The following is a 24,622-nucleotide window of genomic DNA, read 5'->3' on the forward strand; positions in this document are numbered from 1 at the left end:
AGATCAAAATTAAGAAAGAAGGTTGGTACACTTAATTCTTTAATCTTTCACCTGAGCCTCTTAAACGTTTCAGGGTTCCCAAAGCTGCACAGTTCTCTAAGATGTAGTAAATATTCAATTATGTCCATCTTGTACTTGAAAAAAAGGAAGGCACTTACAGACTACTGATCAGAATAATGTTTTCAAATGTGTTAACGCAGCTAAGGAATCTTAAGTCCTCGGCTGAGACTCACTGGGCACACTGCCCGACAAAGACCTCAGAGGTAAGAATCTGAATCCCAGCACACTGGGAATTTAGACAAGCCTCAGATTAGCACTCCTCATGCATTTCTCTACATCAAAACTCAGGAGGAAAGAGTTTAAATTTTATGTGCAAGCTTCTTTGAGGGAGGAAAAATAAAGATAAACTCAGGAATACCTTTCCTGGTTTAGGAAGAGGCATCTTATGCCTTAATATTGTAAGAACTTAAAATAGAAGATGCAAATAAAAATACTACTCCACTTCACAAATCCAGAGGTATTTTAGGTCGTGGTAAAGCAAGGTAGTGAGTTTTGCCTAGGATTCTTACTTGCCAAAGTAAAATTCTACTTAAAGGTCTATCTCATTTTTACATTAAAGTCTGTCATATAACTTGGGAAAACAACAGGATTTTAACTTTTCATATCTTACCCTATATTATAAAAACTCAAGTTTTTAATTATTTAATCTGAGTCATGAGTTGTTAGTGCCATAAAAGAGAGCCTGTAAAGTGAAGTAAGAAGAAACATTTTTCTAAAGAGCCAAGAAAGAAAGAAAGAAAGAAAGAAAGAAAGAAAGAAAGAAAGAAAAAGAAAGAAAGGAAAAAAAGAAAAGAGATTCTTTTTCTTTTAGGCATATGAAGACATTTGGACAGCTTGTACTTGTATTTATATTGTATTGGTAAAAAAAAATTCTTAGAAACACATATCTTGTTCCTAATTTTCAAATCCTTTCCGTGCATCAAAATTTATTGCAAGGAGCTAAAATGAATTTACAAGGGAAGTCACTGATACACTAAATTGGTATGAGGCTTTGTAAGGCTATTTGGGGGGATCTGGATCAAAAAGACCCTAATAGATTCCAACAAAAATTATTCTAGATGTGGCAGAAACTATGTCATAGATCTTATTAAAATAACCTTAAAGTAGTATAGGCATTCCTACTCCTGGTAACCTATGAATGAAAATATGAGGATGGCTCACTTTTCCCTCAGAATCTTCTGAAGGATTAAGAAGCAGGAAAAGATACAGGAGGACATCAATAATGGTTTGTCCCTGTGTCCACAGTGTCTGGAAGAAAAGATGTAACACTTATGGAGTGAGCACCAACTATGTGCTTTTACGTATGTTTACTCGTTTGATTTTTATAAAGTAGACTTTATTTTTAGAACAGCTGTACAGTCACAGAAGAATTGAGAAATAGGACAGAGAGTCCCCATATACTCTGAACCCAGTTTCTCCCATTTACTATTAATGTCTACAGTAGTATGGTACATTGGTTGCAATTATTAAACCAATATCGATCCATTGTTCTTAACTAAGGACCCTACTTTATTTGAATTTCCTTGGTTTTTACCTGAGGCCTGTTTTCAGTTCCAGGTTTCCATCCAGGATCCATTTACTTGTCACTTTTCCTTAGGCTTCTCTTGTCTATGACGGTTTCTCAGTCTTTCCTTGTTTTTGATGACCTTGACAGTTTTGAGGAGCATACAGGTCAGGTATTTGGTAGAATGCTCCTCTATTGGATTTTTTCTGATGTTTTTCTATTGATTAGACTGGAGAACCTTGCTAGTTTTAATTATAGGGCCATTGGGTTGATATTTTACAAATGAGCAAACTGAAGGAAACAGAGTTGAAGTAAATTAACCACAGCTCTGCAGTACGAAGACAGCTGTGGGATGTCCATGCCTGGGTGTGTTCAGCTATACCTTATTGTTTTTCTGGCTCCTATATTCTTATGTTTAACTTGTGTTCTATATTCATTTATTTCTATAGGGCTTAATTTGTTTTCCTATGTGAGAGGGGTCTAATTGCCTATTTTGCCAAAGGGAAATGGACAAACAGGCAAATAAAAGCATATGGGAATACAAAACTCAGTGAGGATGTTTAAATAAAGGAAACAGGTGGGTTCAGGATTTTTTTGGATGTTAAAATAGTCAGTATCCTTCAGACTCCACCACAGTGTTTTTTAAGATCAAGTTAAAAGACCTAAACTTTTTTTACCATTTCCCCCTCTTTTGCACCCACTTCAAGGATAGGGAAAACCATTATAGATTAAAAGCTGTTTTAGAACCAGGCAGGGATGCCTGGGGGGCTCAGTGGTTGAGGTCTGCCTTCGGTTCAAATCATGATCCCAAGGTCCTGGGATCGAGTCCCACATCAGGCTGCCTGCATAGAGCCTCTTCTCCCTCTGTCTCTGCCTTTCTCTCTCAGTGTCTGTCATGAATAAATAAATAAAATCGCTAAAAACAAGAAAAAGGACCATTCTGTTCCCTTAGGCATCACAATTGATTTAGAGTTTTTGGCAAGCCAACAAGTTCTGGTTGGTTTAACCCAATCAAGCAACCCAAGTGTGTGGTTGTAGTAAGGTCTACTTCATTTTGGATACTACATTTGCCACTTCTCCTTCTCCTGTCTTCAAGTACCCAATGACATGGCTACTGATCAATGAATGACAAATAGAGATAAAAATTAATCAAGTCTGTCCTCCAAAGAGACCTCTTCTAGGTCATTGCTTCTGTGTAGATACAGTTTTAGGGACATGACTAGCCCAGGGAAGGGCAATTGCTAGTTATGTTATGACAAGAGAGCTTTTTGAAAAATTAACTTGGGAACTGTTAATTCGCCATTCCTAGGTTCACAGATATCTAGGTTCCTCTCTTGACTAATTCAGTTAGAATTGCTGGGAATATGGCCTTCACCTCAGTCTTCCTGGAATGAGAACTACTGATCTATATCTATCAGAAACAACTCCAAATTATATACCCGGCCAAAAAATCTCTTATCCATGCATATTTAACTAATTGAGGACATGCCAGTTTCTAAGTGTTCAAAATAAATAACAAAAAAGTACCTGCTATCAAGAAGGGAATAGTTTAGTAGGAATGGAAGACAGAGCAGTAATCAAAGTACAATGTAATATAAGCAATAATCAAGCAGCTACAAGATGTCATGGGAATGTCCTTGAACAAGAGTTCTATAAAGCATGGGGGAAGCAAACAGCCAGTTGAACTGCTGGTATCATCTTACAGTAAAATATGGAACATTACATGATCTCTTTGAACATGGTGCTTCATTAAAAAAGATATCTTATATCTATGATTTATCAAATAAGTATTTGTAGGGAAGTGCAGCTGTGTGCTAATTGTTCAACAGTCTCTTTTAGAGCACTATCAGACACATAGTCAAATTTTCAAGTGGGACAAAGTTTGGAACCTATGTAATAAAGCAAGCTTTCTAATAAGCAGAACATTTCATACACACAGATGCACACAAATTGCTCACTTTTTTCCGAAAACTATCACTGCACAATTGACCACCACAAAACTCAGTGAATTAAAACTATAATATTGGTTTTCATCATGAATCTGCAATTTGGGCAGGGATGGATGGCAACATCCCACCTCTCTCTGTTCCATTCATTATTAGCGGTGGCAGGGAGATAGACACTTGGAGTCATCTAAGACTCATTCATTCATTCATTCATTCATTCATGTCTGGTGGTTGATGCAGGGACTTAAACAGCCTGGGGTTCCTTGGGCACTTTCTGTCTCTAAATGGTCTTTCCATGTGGTCTTCAGCATGGATTCCCTGCCCAGGGCTCAAAGTATGTGTGTGTGCTAAGAGAGCCATAGCTTTCATTCACAGTCTCAGAGGTCATGCAGTGTCCTTGCCACATTCCACTGATAGAAGTGAGTCATTAAGGCCAAACTCTACTCAAGACGAGAGGAATTAGACTCTACTTTTTTATGAGAGGAGTGAAAATAATTGCAGACCACCAGGATATCAAGCAGTAGAACTTTCTATATGATACCATTGAGTTTTGAACAGTTCCTTTTGACCCTATAGGTTATTTAATCAATCATTTATAGTAGATGCAGAAGTCAGTCAATACATAAATAATATGAGGGACTATTCAAAAGAAATAATAGCTGCTTTCCTATGATAGCAATTCCTAGAAAAGTTAAAAGCCAGTGAAGTAACACTAATAATATTTACACAGTATCTATCTACATACATTACCCTGTAGCCACTAACACACTTTATATACTTAATATCATGTAATCCAACTTTATAAGGTAAGTATTTGTATTATTCCCAAAATAGATGCTCATATAGGTGAAGAAATTTTCCTAAGTTCAAAAAGCTAGCAAAAGAAAGGCCACAGGTTTTTATCAATTAGTTCTAATTCCAGAGTCCAAGGTCTTACTAGTCATACTAACATAACCTATATAAATCACTGTTGCCTAGATCCTGGATGGTGAGCTTGCTCACATTGTTTATAAAACTTCTTCCTTCCAGAGTACATGGAATTTGAAACACACTTATCCTAAGTCTTGTTTTCCCTCTCAAATTTTTGTTCATATTTTGGATTGTGACCTAGTATTGTTCGTTTACAAGCTTAGAAGCTTTGCATAAACTGAATCAAGTAAAATATATACTCAGCCTTGACTTCCAAGCTTAAAAATCAATAATATGTTACTAGTGCTCTCTCTAAAAGGCCCAATAAACTTAAGTAATTAATGGATTCTCTTTATCTTCTGACCAGCAGGAACCAATGCACCTTGATGTTTGCTATGCATGATCTGTCCCTGGCGTCTGAGTGGACAATGGGAAATCTGTAAAGCACACATGAAACTTGGTTTGAAATCTATATATTCCCTTTAAATATATTATTTTGTCTAATCTGCATGGTGCTTTGTCAAAAATGTTTGAATCATTTCACATCTCGTTTTTGCATATCCTTGTTCATCTGATGAAAGTATATATGATACCAGTAATGAAGAGGGAAAAACTTTCCAGGAAATGCACTTCAATGTATTCCACCTTCCCACCTCCCAATGTATTATTATTTGTTGTAGCAACAAAATGCCTTTCCATCCTGGACTGCTGCAGTCTCCATCCAAGACAAGGAATTGGGTGTTTTCAGAGACCCCCACTGTGGGTGAGAGGCAGCAGTAGTGCTGCACACTCAGCTGCCTAATTAGGTCATGGGACAGCCTAGGCAAGAAGGAAGAAATAAGGTGTAAGGTGAGGCGGAGATAAGGTAATCAGTCTGAGGCAAGGGACAAGGGGGGGCAGGCAAGAGGTGAATCAAAGTAGCAACAAGGTGGGAGGGTGGAGAAGCAGAGTTCTAAAAATGAAAACCATTTGAATAATTGAACATATACGAATCCAGGTCTTCTTTCTATCTCTTCACATATAGCCTTTCTAGGTTTAAATTTTAATTCAAAAATACATTTTGGCCCAAACCATACCCTTGCTATGTCATTTTAGAGACTGGAAAACCAGTGGGTTAGACATCTTCTTCACTTACTGTGTCTCTGTATCACAGAATCAAATAATCTATGATTATGAATGATGTAGAAGCTCGAAATGTTCATAGATTACATGGGATCCTTAAAATATATAAGGTTAGAAGGACATGAAGATGATGACAGTTTAGCTTTTGGCTTCTAGGTGAGACAAATATATAAAGTGTTAGTACAATGTGATTAATGTTATGATAGATGCAAACACAATAACAGATGGGAGAGTTGCACATGGGGGCTCTTTAGCAGTGAACTGGTTTGTGGGAGGATTGAGCAAGTGTTCTCGGGGAGAAAACGATTCCGTTACAGAAGGCTCAGTTTGTGGAATAGCACAGAGAACAGTGTGAATCAGGGTGAATAGTATCTGGAGTTAAAGGTCTTGGCCTGGGAGGTAAGCTGGTAGGGGTGTTCAAGCTAAGGATTTTGCATGCTTCGGAGTATTTGTGTAGCTAAGGTTAGTATTTGCTAGCTGTTTATGATAATGAAGAAGAAACTCTGCATACATCTGAAACTTTTCTTTTGAATTCCTCAGCGTTCTCATCTGCAAAAGGGGATAATCATTTTGATTTTCATTCCTACTGTTAACACCTAATTGATAATGTCATTACTGCTTATCTACACTATTGCAATGATCTTCAGACTTGGTTCCTTGACTTCAATCTCTCCTTCAAAAGCTCATTCTTGTTCCATTATTAGATTAAAAGTAGAAACAAGACAAAGAATAATTAACAAAAATACACTATCATCCATTTTCAAAGCTCCCCATTGCCCAAAGAAGATAAAACCTCTGGAAAAGATAGTTAAGGCTTTACACCAAATGACTCCTGCCTGATTTTATTTTATATCCCAATATATCCTGTACTCTTGCTTTTTTTGGTCTGTGTGACCTACTACATTCTTTGTTTGACATGGCCCCTGCAGGTGGGTTATTCCCCTCTCTGCCAACGTCTTCTTATTTTTTAAAAATATTTTATTTATTTATTCATGATAGATAGATGGATAGAGAGAGACAGAGAGAGAGAGACAGAGACACAGGCAGAGGGAGAAGCAGACTCCACGCAGGGAGCCCGACACGGGACTCGATCCCAGGACACCAGGATCATGCCGTGGGCTGAAGGCAGGCGCTTAAACCGCTGAGCCACCCAGGCTGCCCCACGTCTTCTTATTTAAATAGCTTTCAAGACCCAGCAAAATGTCACTTACTGTAGTCAGAAATAATATATTCAGCTTCTGAGTTCTTAAATAGCCATCATACACTCAAAAGACCTTGGCCAACAATCCTCACTCTTCTATTGCCAGTTGTGAGATTTTAACAAGATGTTAACTTCTCAAAACCTCAGTTTTCTCACCCATAAAATAAATAAAATATGGATAATAACACCTACTTCATAGGGTAGTCGCATAACTTAAATGAGAAAAAAAAACCCTGAAAAAAACTCTGCAATCATGTTAGTATGAGCAACAGCATGGAATTTTCAAAAGTAGCATGAGATGTAAAAACAACACTGCAAGCAGGATTGAAGTCCCCACAGGACCCTAGACTCAGTGTGTGACTGTGCACATGGCTCTGATTCTAACCACAATGAGCATTATCTACAGAACTGGAGTAACATTAATAATCTCTACCTCGCAGAATTGTGAGATGGTTCAATGAGATAATATATGAGAAAACAATGTGAAAAGTAGAACATTCCATGACTATCCAGATCCTAGTTATTATTTATTTCTCAAGTCACCACAACCAGCCTCTATCCCACACAGAATTAGGTATTCATGCTTCTTAGAACACATATGATATTGTAAGAAATTTGAGAGTAAGATGAGGTTCTGATCATGTTTATTCTCCCGCAGGATAAATAAGTGAAGCTCCTAAGATCAATGAATTTCTTAGGCAAGCAACCCTGCTCATGTCAAGGGGGCTGTCCTAGCAAGGCTGGGTTTCATTGTCATAGCGTGCCTTCTCTGCTCAGACACTGTGACCTACATGGTAGAGAGGGTGAAAGACTGGCTTATCTCTTAGGGATATTTTAGTCTCCAACATCTGAATCATTAGGAGAAAATTCCTCTGCCCTTACTCATCCTTATCAGTACAGTTTGTCCTCTGATTTTTATAATCACAGTTTCCCACGTTGCTATAGCTGCAGCTCTCGTCTTCACGCAACGCTCCTCCTCCATTGCCCTGCAATGTGCTAGCATTTCCTTTTACATTAGAGCTTACTGGAAAAATTCAATTTTCACATCTGTCTGGTGGATTTTGACTGATACTCTGCTCTCCCTATGTCAGTATGACTGGGAATTCCATGCATGTAAAGCTGAATGAAAACTTGAACTTTAACCTTAAACTTTAGCTCTAACACAAGGAGCTTCTTTTTTTATTGCACAATTGTTTTTGGAAGCTCTTCCTATCACTCAATACTATTGTTTTTAATTTTTGCATAGACAACGAACAATTATTGCTTATATGGATGTACTTCTGGGTCATCCTTAATTGATTAATGTTATATATTGAGTGGACAATTAGTTTCAGTTAGGGGTTTTTTTTTCCCCATAAAAGGTATTTATCCAAGACTTATAAATTAATGACAAAGCTGGAATTGAGTCTAATATGTACGCCTTTTATTTCAACTTGAAAAAAAAGAATTACATAAATGCCAAGGAAAAACTGTAACAATACTGTTGTTACAACTAATAGCCTCGCAGAAGTCTGCTGGTGATTTATGTTGGATAAGTCATAATAAATATTAGGAGCCATAATTATTTTAAAGATTTTATTTATTTATTCATGAGAGACACACACAGAGAGAGGCAGAGACACAGGCAGAGGGAGAAGTAGGCTCCCTGTGGGGAGCCCGATGTGGGACTCCATCCGAGGACTCCAGGATCATGCCCTGGGCAGAAGGCAGGCACTAAACCGCTGAATCACCGAGGTTTCCCAGTAGCCATAATTTTGCACCTCTTGTCCCAACAGAAGGCGAGGTGCTTAGAAACAGGCTTTTGCAAGTTGATAAACTTTTGGTGACTTTTTTTTTAAGCAAGGAAAATCAATTGCTTTTGAATACTTGAGTAAATGTTGGTTATTGTCTGTCATTATAGTTGCCTACAAAATACTAAACCAAGGAACGTTCTTATCTGACAAAGTCCAAAAAGCCTGGTGAGTGGAATGCTGAACCTTTGAGTATAGATTTCAATCAAGACAGGAGGTATAGGGAGAAATGAACACCGACTGAGCATCTACTGTGTCCCAATTACTGTGCACAGGGGTCCTGTCTTGTGATTTCAGTTCTCCTTTGAAAAGCCCCGTGATAAAGATGATATTACTTCCACTTTACAGATGAGTACATTGTGACTCAGACTTCAGACTTATCAGATTCCAAAGCCTGTGCTCTTTTTACTTCACAAAATGGACAAAGCTGATGAATTTTTTTCCTACATAATTTGAATCAGAGAACTTTTCCTATTCATGTAATCTTGACAATGTCTCCAGTCTTGGCCATACATATTAGTAATATTTTTACCTCTGAATTAAAAAAAGCTCTCCAAGTAGTAACATTGCAATATACAGACCTAGTGTGTTAAATGAAGAATATTAACCCAGTGTCCTGAGTTTTTACAAAATCATTAGATTAATAATGTCATCATTCCCAAGAAAAATTGGATTCCCTTTATACCAAATGCATGCATGCTGACAAGTGACAATCATAAAACAAGTATTAAATGAGTGCCTCTGGTAGAGGTTAGAGAAGATGATAACAAAAATAGTATATGGGCACAAAGGGTCAGAGGGTGGGAGTTATAAGAAGGACACATCACAAGAAAAAAGTAGAAAAGTGGAAGAGGACTGTATTATTCCTTCTGCCAGGTAGTTTGAAGATGAAGACACTAAGCCCAGAGGTTTGCAGCTGAACGACTTCTCATGTTAGGTTGGCTTCAGAGTTGGGTCTGGAGTTCAAACTCCTATTTTTGACCAAGAGACAACTGTCATTTGCTGATTGAAATACCCTATGATCTTACACCAGCAGAGAGTTCTATTGTACAGTTGTCTGTGGGTTTAAGGTCAGAATAGGATCTTTGGGGTTTGAAGTTATTATGAGGAAGACGATGGTCCCAGATTAAATTAGACAGAGTCCACATGGAGAGTCAGGTTTCTGCCGGCATTGAAACAGATACTATTACCACTACTATTTCTTAGAGGTAATATACATATCTTTGGAATTTACAATCTATCATGTTATTTGATCTTCATAACATGCCTGTGTAGTATTATAGGAGAAGAGGAGAACATCCAGAAAATGATGTTTTTGTTCTATTAAAATTTCAAGTTGATGTCTTTGCTTCTCAATTTTTTTTCAGTACTTTAAAATCATGTCACAGTTTTCTTTCCCTTTTTTAAAAAAGATTTTATTTATTTATTCATGAGAGACACAGAGAGAGGCAGAGACATAGGCAGAGGGAGAAGCAGGCTCCCTGTGGGGAGCCTGATGCGGGACTCGATCCCAGGACCCCGGGATCATGCCCTGATGAAAGGCAGACGCTCAACAACTGAGTCACCCAAGTGCCCCATGTCACAGTTTTCTTATCTGCATGGTGAAGATGCTAATACCTTCCCTGTCTCCAGAGCCACTGAAGAAATTGAATGGAGCACTACTGTGAAAATGCTCAGGAAACTGCAAAACTCTATCCCCTTACTGCTGCTAGTTAGGGTGCACTTATTTCATAGAAGCCCCATGTAGGAGGAAGTGATACTCATCTTGTCTGTCTTGAGAGGTGCATGAGGTAGTGATTAGAACACTCTAGACTTAGACTGCATCAGGTGAGTTCTCATTCTGCCAGTTACTAGCTGGGTGGCCTTGAGCACATTACTTAACCACTCTGTATTTTAGTTTCCTCATCTGCAGATTAGAAATCATAGAATTGGTACAAAGATGAAATGTTCAATACACATGAAACGCTCTGAATAGTGTCTGACACATACTGAGTTCTGTTTAAGTGTATGATCTTCCTATTAGCTAATATTGTCAGCTCTGTAGTCTAAAATATTAGAGACATTTTTTGGAATAAATAAATAAAGTAATAAACACAGAGCAAGAAGAACAGAATTATAATCTAATACTGTAGGAAAAGGACAGAAACTATAGAAACAACTTGCCTTACTGTCTAGTAAAATAATGAGTGCTATGACAACTTGGAGCCATTCATAAAAGTCACAAATAAGTTCAGAAAACCTCATGCCAGATATGTACTGTAAGATTGTCCTGTGTGTCTTAGACAAAGTACTCTTGCATGTGTTTTGATGTAATTATTACAATAAGCCAGTTGTGTGCATCATACATCACTCCAATGGAAAGAGGAGAAAACTTGATACTCAGAGAAGTCCATTGGCTCAAGGTCACTTGGAAATATGTGGACATGGGAATTTGGAATCCAGATTTTCTGAACAAGGTGAATTTTCTAGCACTCTAGGCTCCATCCAAAGCTGAGTCTTTACCTGTCGGACATGGTACTGTGATACCACATCACTGAAATCATTTGTCTTTCTGTTCAGTTTGTAGTCTTCTCTATAACCTACTAACGAAGAAAAAAAAAAGTGGTGGGAAGTGGGAATGTGTAGAGAAGAAGCATTCTGCAGGCACTTAATCGGAATCAGGCACTTGGAATGGCATCCCATTTAGCACCCCCAACCCCCGCCCCAGTTGTACTGAGGTATAACTGACAAATAAAATTGTATAAATAAAATTTAAGGTGTACAACATGATTATTTGATATATGTACATACTGTGAAATGATTACCACAACCAAGTTAATTAACACATCCATCACCTCACATAGTTAACATTTGTGTGTTAACTGAACGTTATATATTTTGGATATTACAGACATATGGTTTACAGGTATTTTCTCCCATTCCATAGACTGCATTTTCATTTTGTTGATGGCTCCCTTTGCTGTGCAGAAGCATCCTTGTCTGACGTAGTTATGCTTGTTTATTTTTGCTTCTGTTGCCTGTACTGTTGGTATCATACACAAAAAATTATTCCCAAGATTGATGTCAAGGAGATTTTCTGGAGTTTTCTGGTTCAGGTCTTATGTTTCAGTCTTTCACCCATTTCAGGTTAATTTTTGTGTATGGTGTAAGATAAGGACCAATTTAACTCTTTTGCTTGTAGGTATCCAGTTTTCCCAGCACCGTGTATTCAGGAGACTGTTATTTACCCATTGCATATTCTTGGCTTCATTGTCAAATATTAATTGGTCACATATGTGCAGGTTTATTTCTAGGCTCTAAATTCAGATCCATTGTTCTATGCTATGCCAGCACCATACTGTTTTGATTACTATAGCTTTGGACACTTTGAAATCAGGAAGTGTGAACCTCTAGCTTTGTTCTTTGCTTTCCAGATTGCTTTGACTATTTGGGGTCTTCTGTGGTTCTATATGAATTTGATGACTGTTTCTTTCATTTCTTTAAAAAAATGCCATTGGAATTTTGATAGGGATTGTGCTGAATATTAGACAGCTTTGGGCAATATGAATGTTTTAACAATATCAGTTCTCCTAATCAATAAAAATGGGATATATTTCCATTTAGTTACATCTTTAATTTCTGTCATTTTTTAAGTATAGTTTTCAGTATATAGATCTTTCGTCTCCTTGGTTAAATTGATTCTTAAAAATTTTATTGTGTTGATGCTTTCTTTGTATTTGGGATTTTCCTTTTTTTTTAATTGGAGTTCAATTTGCCAACATATGGCATATCACCCAGTGCTCACCCTATCAAGTGCCCCCCTCAGTGCCCATCACCCAGTCACCCCAACCCCCTGCCCACCTCCGTTTCCACTACCCGTTGTTCAGTTCCCAGAGTTAGGAGTCTCTTATGTTCTGTCATCCTCACTGATATTTTCACTCCTTTCCCCTTTATTCCCTTTCACTGTTTTTTATATTTCCCAAATGAATGAGGCCATATAATGTTTGTCCTTCTCTGATTGACTTATTTCACTCAGCATAATACCCTCCAAATCCATCCATGTCAAAGCAAATGGTGGGTATTTGTCATTTTTAATGGCTGAGTAATATTTCATTGTATACATAGACCACAGCTTCTTTATCCATTCATCTTTCGATGAACACCGAGGCTCCTTCTACAATGTGGCTATTGTGGACATTGCTGCTATAAACATTGGGGTGCAGGTGTTCTGGCATTTCGCTGCATCAGTATCTTTGGGGTAAATCCCCAGCAGTGTAATTACTGGGTCCTAGGGCAGATCTATTTTTAACTCTTTGAGGAGTCTCCACAGTTTTCCAGCGTGGCTGTACTAGTTCACATTCTGTATGTGGGATTTTCTTAATTTCCATTTGAGGGTTTATTATTACTGTGCAGAAACACAGCTCCTTTTTGAATGTTGATTTTGTATTCTATAACTTTACTGAGTTCCTTTATTAGTTCTAATAGATTTTTTGGTAGAATCTTCAGAGTCTTAGTCTTTACTAGAATATTGTAGATCAGATAAATCAGCTAGGGTTGAGTGAGTTAGCCAAGATTGCACAGCCAGCAGGTAGCCAAGAAGAATCTATATCATAATGTGATTCCAAAGCCAGATTCTTTCCACTTCATAGGGAAACTGCCCGCAGTAGACCTACAGTGGACCTACAGCTCTCTACAGTGAGACTGCCGTGAGCTCTGTGTGAAGCACTTACAGAATGACTCTCAGAGAAACCCCCTGATCATTCAGCGATTACTGACCTTTTAGCAAAGCAGACTGCCTTTGCCAGAATAGTGCCAGACCTGGTATTTTATGCCTTAGTTTAGCATTTCTGAAAATGTGGAATGTGAGCTACCTATTGTTTTTATGAAAATTCTTAATAGTTGCAGTATTTATTTTAATGTTTTCATAATATAATGAATTGTTATAGGAAGACAAAGAATTTTTTCTCTATAAATAGCTCATTGAGTAAAACACTTATTTGTCATTTTAAAGAAAACATTATATAAATAAAATATAGGTGGTGTTTGTACATGGCGAAAAATCATGGAAGGAAATCATGGGAGAAAACCAATTATATTGAAGTACGGTTATCAAAACATTAGAAAAGCCAAATTATGATATAGTAACATATGTGTTTCTTGAAGACATTAAATAACTGGTTTTAGAGGCAGGTCTAGTAACAATCGCAATTTTGAAATAGTGATGAGTATAAGTGCTCTTTCGAGAAATCTGCAGTAACTGTCATAATGTAGAAAAATGTCTGTGCTTTCTCTTTGCGCCAAACTCACTGGTATTCTCCTAATCCTACTGTGCTTTATGCCTGTATTCATAACTGAAAGAACAATACATTTCAGTTAGAAGTTATTGAAATTCAGCTACGATTCTTCCCCCTTTAAATGCTCTACGAATTAAGAATCTCTGGGTAGGTGTTCAAATGAATGGATTTAAATCCCGCTGTTAGGATGTAACAACTATGTTACCCTAGCAGAGATGCAGGTTCTTTAAGGTCCTAAAGGGGAAGAAGGATATTGAGAAATGAGGATTATGCAGTATATGTGTTTGTAGTATCAACATAATGCAAATAAAGTACTTGGGTCAGTGCTTGGCACAATGTAGGAACTCACCAAATGTTACAAACTTGCTCCTACTGTTTCAATAACAGTGAGAGAGGGCAATCATTCAGCCAGCAAGGGTTGCATTCTAGGCACAATTCAATTTTCAAAGACCTCCTAAATTCCTTAATTTCCCCAAAGGGCTCAAAGGAAAGGATTCCATTTTTCTGAACAAAATAAATGATCATACTAAACGAGTTTGCCTTTGTTTAGATTTGCCTATTGTGACTAAGGGAAAATGGTTCCATTGAGGCATGCATGTGGCATAGTGGATGACAATATGGATACTAAATACTCCTAATGTTTTTAGGTTATACAATAATGGGGAAAGATAATACCTGCAGTGACACTGTCTAAAGCAGTAAGCATTAAAAATGATGACATTACAAAGGGGAACAGAACTTAACAAAGTATTTTGCGAGTAAAGAAAGGATCAGGATTTTCTCTTTCTAATGTACTCTATTGTACTATTGGATCCACTCTGTGAAATAGTCCCTATTATGGGTTAGAGAGATGAAAACTCCCTCATGATCTGCTCCACTTTAATGCTTTTAAAGTGAGTGAGTTTAATATTAAAAATGAAAAATGTGCAGGCAGATTTTACCTAATGGGAATTTGTCCACTTTGCTTCTTGGTAAAAACCCTGCATCAGGAATGAGATTTGGGAAGAGTTGAGATAAAAGAGTTTGAAAATAGTTATTGATGAGATGTGATACTTAGTGTTAAGTAGAAACCATGAAAGATCATTCCCAGTTCACCTGAATGGGAAGTTAACAGTGCACATTGCTCTTGTAATGGGGCTGATATGCAAGTCTTTGGAGAGGATGATATATGTGAAGAGAAGTCCATGGAGAGGACATTATGATATCAAGGCAATGACAAAACAAATTTCAATGCAAATCTGTAGAGACCATATTACAATGTCAAGGCGATGGCAAAATGTAAGTCTAGAGAGACCATTTTACAATGTCAAGACAATGGTAAAACAATGTCGCTAAAAGATTATGGAGACCACATTGCCATGTTAAATTACAACGTCAAAACATCATCATTGTAAGTCTTTAGAGATCATGTACCTTTTTAAAGATAACAGCAAAACAATGGGACTTGAAATATCAAACAATGGAACAAAGAAATTTTATGTAAGTTCCTGTTACTACCAAGAGAAGTTGGTAAAAATGTAGAGGCAAGTCAAAAGGTTGTTAAAGAACATAAACAATGACAAGCTCTAAGATTGTGCAGTACATGCAGTTAGCATTCAACTTCATCCTTGCTTTCAAGAGAATAGTTTCTCAAGTGGTGATGCTCTAAATTTCAGAACTAGAGCGGCAAAGAAGTTTACCTCAAGGTAAAAAGGAAAGGGATGAAAAAACAAGTCAAGGATGAAAGATGATGGGGTATTAGACCCATGTGAACTGTTGATTGATAGAACTACAATCTCATTCTGTTCTCTAAATACCTAGTTTATTGTTCTAATAATTCAGGTGAGTTGTCTGCATGGCATGAATTTCACAAATCCTTGTTTTCTGACTCCTGCTTTGTCTGTAACCTTTGTTTGGGATGTGGCATCCATTGCTCACTGTTTAACCTAGATTCAGCTAATAGTTATTGCTATGTGTCAATCACCGTGTCAGGCACTGTGCGTGAAATGGATCGTACCTCCCTCTTATGCAGTTGGGAAGAGTAAGGTAACTACCCATACAAGGTGGTGTCAACAAATGAGGTATGGAAAGAGGGGTTTCTAACAGCAGCCCTGCTACCCCTCTGCTTTATGAATTTGGGCACCACCTGACCACACTATGTTCAGGGTGCTCTGTTGATAAAATAGGGAGAATACACATGTGGTAGTACTTACATTCTAGAAACTAGACTGGAAATAGAAGGCTGTGCACCTTCGAACAAGAGGCTCAGCTTCTCTGGGTTTAATCATCTGTGAAATGAAGGCGTTGACTGTGGTCACTAAGGTCCTTCTCTAGTCCTACATTTGGTGTTTAGAATTAACTGAAATGTTTATGGTAGTTATGAACAATTAACTGTCAAAACTATTATCATAACCTTTCCCACCACACACTCAAGACAGATGCCATTCTTTACAGGATTTGATTTTTTTTTACAGGATTTAATTTATGTTAAGATTCTTACAAGTGAATTTGCTACAGACTTTTAAGTAAATACTCACATACATGATCATGTACACACAACCCATCTGCCATTTTGACCTCCCCCTTTCATAGGCTCATTCTTACTCAGTGCTCCATAATTATCAGTCTTCTCTCAAAGCTTGCAATGTCTAATATTCACCAGACCATAGAAGTCTCTGTTCACACCAATCCTTCAAAGCAATTCCATTGATTCTTACTAAGGTGAATTCTTTACCCAACTCCATGCTTCAACTCCTTTATTTTTTTTAAATTTTTTTTATTTATTTACGATAGTCATAGAGAGAGAGAGAGAGAGAGAGAGAGAGAGAGAGAGGCAGAGACATAGGCAGAGGGAGAAGCAGGCTCCATGCACCCGGAGCCTGACGTGGGATTTGATCCCGGGTCTCCAGGATCGCGCCCTGGGCCAAAGGCAGGCACCAAACCGCTGCGCCACCCAGGGATCCCGATGCTTCAACTCCTTTAATCTGTTCTTCCTGTGAAAGCTGGAATGAAATCACTAAAATAAAAATATGGTAGTTCTTTCTTTAAAATCCTCTGATGGCTCCTCCTTGTCTACAACATGCACTCATGCACGCACACGTAAAATAATACCTCTTATGACATGGAAACCCTTAGGATTAGTCTCCTGTAGAGTACTCCGGTCTTATCTAGCTCTTTTGTACCTAATTCCAGTTTTCTTTTTAACTTTCTTGGTTCTGTAACAAAATGTTCCTTCCGTATGTTATTATAAACTTTATTACAAAATTGTAATTGTTACACGTACTTTGTTCCTTTTTTATTCATACAAAAATGAATATGATAAAATCAAACTTAAAAACTGTGGTAAATTAGTGTTGAAGAAATTATACTTCAACCTATGTAGAAACATAGAACCCAGAAAGTTCTGTGGTTACATAAATGAATAGCTCTGACCTTTCTATACACCTTTACTCCTATAATCTCTCCTTCCATATCTAGTTGTTATGTTATTTTGGAAGTAAGGCCCATGATTGAAAGGATTACATCAGGATTAGTACTAGTGACATGAGTTCCTCAATAATCATTGATTTACTTGTGCATCCTAGAGAATTTAACGTACCTCTACAACAAGCACATGCATTTGGAAATATGTTATTTCAAAATACTAAAAACTGCACTTACCCTCCTGACAACAGTGTCATTTTTAGGAGTAGAGGCATTATTTTTATTTTCTTTAAGGCAGTAAGTACCTTGCTGCCCCAGTTTGGTTGGCTCCCCTTTCCTCAGTTTACTCATCTGTAACATGGGGATTAAAAAATACCTATTGTGGGACGGCCGGGTGGTTCAGTGGTTGAGCGCCTGCCTTAGGCCCAGAGCGTGATCCTAGAGTCCCAGGATCAAGTCCCACGTCAGGCTTCCTGCATGGAATCTGCTTCTCTCTCTGTCTATGTCTCTGCCTCTCTTTCTCTGTGTCTCACGAATAAATAAATAAAATATTTAAAAAAATAAAAAAAATACCTATTGCTTGAGTTATCTGGGGATTAACTGAATTAATGCCTAAAAGCTCTGGGTACAATGCCTGGTACTGAGTAAAAACTTACTAAAGATGAAATGTTTTTCTCTCAAGAAATCAGAATTTTCCGAGAAAAAATAATATTTTAAATCGGAGATAATATACTTTCTGTTGAGGCTCTCTTTCCTACCATGGTCAACTTTGGAAAGAGGATTTGTTATTAGTCATTTATTCACTGATATTATCCACAAACATTGTTGTATCTCCTTCTGATTTCATATTTCTGAAATGAGAATCTCATTCCTTAGTGAAGCCATTCAATTATCAGCAATTGTAACAGGATGATTTTGGAAAGAAGGATCCCTCTTGGAAAACTCAAGAAAATGCTTTACTCCATTATCATAGAAGGATCCTGTGGCTACCACAACCCAACTTGTTTCTGTCCCACTGGTACTTACTGGGAAAATTTTGTATTATGCTACTTTCTGTAAATTTGTATTTCTTATATTGCGATTGAAGAGCTAAGAAAAGATATATGGGACTGTTCTCTCTCCCTTTTCCCAGTATCTACATATCCTGGTTTAATATCTTGGGAATACATGAAATATCAAGTATAGAAACTACTTCTGTTATATGGTTTTCCCAGCAGGTTTCAAAAAATAGTCATTGGATAAACCATTGATCTCACTACAAGACTGATGGAGTCATCCTGTAAAAAAATAAATATGACATAAATCAAATGAGTATTATTTATTAAATAACTAATTTATCCTATTTCCACTATGTCTCCCAAAGCCCCAATAAATAAATGCTCTGTGGGGTAAAAGTAAAAGTTCTAACTTTCTTCTTTTTCTCAAGAATTTTTGCTTGCAGGTTTAAGACTCTTTATTTGTTTGTTACAATAATAACTGGAACGGGGATCCCTGGGTGGTGCAGTGGTTTGGCGCCTGCCTTTGGCCCAGGGCGCGATCCTGGAGACCTGGGATCGAATCCCACGTCGGGCTCCCGGTGCATGGAGCCTGCTTCTCCCTCTGCCTGTGTCTCTGCCTCTCTCTCTCTCTCTGTATGACTATCATAAATAAATTAAAAAAAACATTTAAAAAAATAATAACTGGAACGTGAAACTGAGTTTTAACTGGTTTTCCTTTGAAGGGGGAGCTCAGTGCTCTGCTTGAAAAGAAGTTTTCTACTCTCTTGAAATATCTTCATTACAGTAGAAACATGAATGAACAAAGACCAAGAGATAAAATTAGGAAGTTATACATTGAATGTAGGACATCAAATACAAACAAGGACTTAGTCAGAAGTACTGTTATTCTGACACAATTATGGACTAAGATAAAAAATGATGGAGGGATTTTCCACAACTCATTATAGCAACAACACAGATGTTTTTGGTTGGATCTTGTAGAAGTATAACTCATTTTCCTCTACAAAATTCATATTCCCATTATAATTCTCTAACTCTAGGACGTATTTTATTTTGATGCTTTTCTTTTTAAAGTTTATTTTAAATAATTGTAAATGTACAGAAAAGTCACAAAAAGAGTATAGAGTGTTTCGGCGTACCTTTCATCCAGCTTCCTCACCTGTCCTATACAACTGTAGTACAGGTATCAAAGCCAGGAACTGCGTGTGGGTATAACACTACTAATTAAACTAGAGACTTAATTTGAATTTCCCTAATTGTTTCACTAAAGTTCTTTTCCAGGTTCAGAGTCTAATACAGGATTTTATATTGCATTTACTTGTCATGTCTCCTTAGTGTCCCCCAGTCTGTAACAGTTCCTTGAACAATCCTGGTCTTTTATGATCTTGAGACTTTTGAAGGGTCTAGACAGTTCTTTGGTTAAACATTTCTCAATTTGGGTTTGTCTGCTGTTGGCTCATAACTAGATTGAGGCTGTATATATTTTGGCAAGAATACTAGCCACAAGGATGCACCATATCAGGGTACTTAATGTCAATATGTCTAATTACTGATAATGCTAATCTTGATCACTCAGGCAGTATTTGCCAGGTTTCCCTATTATAAAGTTATATTTTTTCTTGCTGTAATCAACAAATATCTTGGAGCAGATGCTTTGAAACTATTCAAATGTACCGCTTCTCCTCAAATTCTTATCTAATGACTTTAGCATCCATTGATGGGTCTTATCTACAATGATTATTCCTGGGCTTGTCTGCTAGATGGTGGTTTTTGCATTTCCTTCATTCCATTCACATGTATTAATTAGGATTCTTCTTCACAGATGAGTTGCCTTTTCTCATTTCTTTATTTATAAAATTATTTAATTATATCAGTATAGACTTCTAGGTGTTTATTTTATTCTATGCCTTACAATCCAGTACTATCATTACTTATTATTATTATTATTATTATTATTATTATTATTTTTGCTCAAATTTTTCCAGCTTTGGCCATTGGGAGTTCTTTCACACTGGCCCCTGTGTTACTTCCCTTCACTTTTAAGCACTTCTTTACTTTCTATCACCAAAGCTATTCCAGGATAATCTTATTCTTCCCGGTCAGTGCTCTTCCCTAAGGAGACAGGATTCCCTTTATTGGAGGGAATGGTGTTTATTCCCACTATTGAAGAATGGTGGTTAGAAATCAAGATCTGGGTGTTAGGTACGCTTGTTGGCCATGGGTACCATTGCTTTCAGGACCTCTAAGGGGACAGAGCTTGTATATGTATATACAAGCTTGCATTCACATTTATGTTTATTTCCATATCTTTCTGTGTGCATGCAATGAAAACATGAGTTCATACTTCTATCTCTGTCTCACATCCAAAACCACAGGGTTCATATCCAAAACCACAGGGTTCATTCTAGTTTTCTTTCCTTATCTGTAACCTTTTCTCTACTTATGAGAAACCTGACTCTCATTTTTTTTTCATTATCTATATAACATTTACTTATTTATTTTTAGTCTACATGTGAGGTTGTTTTAGGTTTGCTAACCCATATCCCCAGAAGAACCATATTTAGTATTGTGAATACAGTGTTTGTGCACAGTTCTTTTGGTCTTTAGTCTCCAACTGTCCAAACTGGACACTGCTTCCTCAGTTACATAGGGTAGTTCTTTTCTTCCACTTCAGTGTGGTTGTGTTGCTTATTTGAAATATAGTTATACAGTCACATTTATTTGCTATAGTTTGCATTCGACTCTGGGTTTCTCCATATCCTAGACAATTTTAATTAATTATCTTTTTGGAATGTGAACTAATACTATGGTTCTAAAATTCAGAGCTATACAAAATGGTATTCTCAGCTAGGTGTCAGACCCTCTCTATCTCGATTCATTCCTATTCCACCTTTCTTCTGCCACTTTTACACTTACCCCTTCAATAGAACCAAGCTTTTTAGTTTCTGGTTCATCTTTCCCTCTTTTTCAAAAATATATAGATATATGTACAGTTTCTTCTATCCCTTTCTTTCTTACTAATCTTGATACTATTTATTTTTTATTCATTTTTTTAGTTTCACATTTTTATTTAAATTCCAATTAGTTAATACATAGTGCGATATTAGTTTCAGGTGTAGAATTTAGTGTTTCATCACTTACATACAGTACCTGGTGCTCAGCACAAGTATCTGTATCCTTGATATATGTTCTTTTCCTGAGATTTGATAATTGCCTGAAGATTTTATAAACTGTCTTCCAGATCATTACCATCAGAACTTCAAGTGATCAATGACCCTGTCAGATAATGTCTCATTATTTCAGATAATGATTTTTGGTAGCCCTAACTTGACTAAAGCTTTCTTGTTATTATTATTTATTTAAGATGGGTATGCATCCATTGCTTGCATTTGATTTCATCTTCAGAGACTTTACCATCCTGAGAAATAGATCACAAAAAGATTGTTTTCACTAAAAAAAAAAAAAATTAGAAATAGCAGGCTTCATTCAGCTTCAGACTTCATCTCCTAAGAAGAAGCCAGGTAGCACATGCGTTTTCTGTTCTTGACCACATCTAATCTAGTCCTTAACTTGCATGGCATGCAGCATCTCCATTTTTACATGGCTATGGGAACAGATTCTTCACAAAGAAAGCAGCAGGCACACCATCAAATGACATTTCATTCTTTCTTTAATGATCCATTTCTTTGCTCTTGGAACAAGTCTGTAAAGATTACAAGTGTGTCTCGGGGGAAAAAAAATAAAAGTATAGTAGAGCCAAAACTTGAGCAAGTTCACAAAGAATCATAAGGGGGTGGACGAGGTATTAGAATATAAATAGAAAGTACAGTATTAGCTCCAAACAAATGCTTTCAAAGTCTTTGTGTGCACTGACAGCTTCAGATATTTGATGTAAATGAATTTTTCCCTAGAAACAATGGAATCTGTAGCTTGTGGTGGCAGTGTTTCTTTCGAAACCTTGCTTTTCTTTTCTTTTTTTTTCTTTCTTTCTTTCTCTCTCTCTCTCTCTTTTTTTTTTTTTGTTCCTGAGGTGAAAGCAGAGCTAACTTAGGTATGTATTTGCATCAGAAAGACTCCCCAGCAGCATCTATACTAGTCAGTGATCATTTTTTCATTATTTTAGGTACCTACTTGTTCGCAATTTTTCTTTTTAAGCCCCCTGCTCTCCTCTCCACAAAGCACAAACAGTCACTGTCACAAAGACACAGACACAACTCAAATGATGACGGTAATTGACATTGCCATTTTCATAGAATATTACGAGGTAAAGCCTATATTCATTCACACTACCTGTGTTTTATGCTTATTGAAATCCCATCAATTCGTGAAAATCTACTCATCTCCATTAGTGCTTCCATTTATCTATGTGTTTATGCCAGAAATGTGAGAGCAATTACTGGCACCTCCTCTGTCCCACAGAACCCCGAGCCCAATCAATTCATCATTAGATCTTCTGGAATCACCCTATAAAATATATCTTGAATCTGTCCTCTTTTCCTTACTTGTTGCTGCCATGCTAGTCCAAGCTCTTTTTCTTGCTTGCATATCTGACTTCCCCTGCTCCTGTGTAATTTCACCTCCAGAAGAACCAGAATGATTTCTTGAAATTTAATCATGCCATTCTGCTGATTAAATGGCCCTTGCCCAGCCCGCACTGGCCATGGCTTTTGAGGGGCACTTAGGATAGACTCTGAAATCTTTACAAGACACACGGGAAGTTGTATGTTGTGCCCTGCCACATCCTTTCACTCTACTCTTCTCTGGCTCTCTGGTTATGTCCGCTCTGTACTACTTGTTAGTTCTCAGACAAAAAAAAAAAAAAAACAAAACACTTTTTTTCACTTCTCAGCACCTGAAAAGTTCTTGCCTCCCTCTCTTCACCTAGTTCCTACTAATCCTTTAGGACACTTCCTAAATGTTCTGACTCCCAAGCTAAATCTCAACTCCCTAGTATATTCTCTCCTACTCCCCTGTATCTTCCTGTAGAACAACCATCACAACTTCAAATTATTTAGATGCTTAGATTTGTATCTTCTTGTTCACTGTATATTCCAGACCTGACACAGTGCCCAGCATATGGTAAATGCTCAATAAATATTTGTCAAATAAATTATGTTAATTGTATATGCACAGCCTCAGACCGTTAACTGCACTGTTCGGGAAAATCATAAAAACTAGTGAATCATATATCACTTTCTCGCAAAGCATTTTGCATACACCTTGGTTTTCAAATGAATGACTAGCAACCCACCCTCATTACCATTATCATGAAGCACCCCCTCCTGGAACTCGCCCACCTGCTTGGCTCTTCCAGCTGGCCACCTTTTGAATAAGCAGTGGCAGAGCCCACTTTGGTAGGATGATTTGTAGGATGCCTGGAAATATGACCAGTTTCACTTCCACTAGCAATACCACGAGGTCCTCAATTTTTAGCTTATCGCATTAGAAAGTCCCTACAGCAAAATTGTTGTTTGGAGAAATAATATGTTAGCCATTACTGGTGATTATTGTCATGCCTCAAGACAGAATGGCCAGATAGAGATCAGGATGTTCAAGAGGAAGAGACATAATATAGGTACGTTTTGATTGAGGAAGAACTCTAAATGCCAAAAAACATTAAGGCATTCTCTTGAGGTGGGTCTAATGAGGAATTTGGGCATCATTATTTCACAGAGAAACGTAGGGGTGGGTTGCTAGGTGTCTATCAAGGAAGCTGGATCATCTGAGGCATGTTGAAAACAGTGCAGATGGACATTTACGAAACAAGAGTTTAGAAGACGCATTAAGAAATTATACTTCTCCTTTTAGCTTGGCTTTGCCTGTCAAAATTCATCCTCACACGGAATGTTAAGCATTTGTTTTTCTTGAGGAAAACAGACAGTCTAGGTCATAAAGATACAAAGGCAGTAAGACTGCCTATGCTGGATGGTGAGCTCAAACTTTCACATCTCTCTGCTTTCATCACTGTGCCTGAACTCGGTGCTCCTGAACTGGCCCTCATCCTCTGGTTCCAGACCTGAGATGACCTCATTTGACCTGGGCAGGGACCTAAGTTTCAGCTTCCCCAGCCTGCTTTGCTGACTCTAACTTTGGATCGAATACTTTCCTGTAGGGACTTGCTTCCGGCATTCCTTCACCAGGACTCTATGTAGACTTCTCAGAGTCTCTCAGTATAACGAGTCTGATCTCTTTCTTATCACCTTGCTTTTGTAGTTTATCAAATGCTTTCAAGACTATTTTCTCATCTGATCATTATAGCAATCTTGTGAAATAGAAATACATTTTATAAATGAGGAAACTGGTTCACTTTTCAGATGAGGTTGAGTTGTTCTTTTCTCTTTTCCTGGACTTAATTATTGCTAATAGAATACTAACTGACTCTGATGAGGCAGGTAATAGCCCCTTGGGCCAGCTGCC

This window comes from Nyctereutes procyonoides, unplaced genomic scaffold, assembly GCF_905146905.1.
Source record: "Nyctereutes procyonoides isolate TBG_1078 unplaced genomic scaffold, NYPRO_anot_genome, whole genome shotgun sequence".
NCBI classification, from domain to species: Eukaryota; Metazoa; Chordata; class Mammalia; order Carnivora; family Canidae; genus Nyctereutes; species Nyctereutes procyonoides.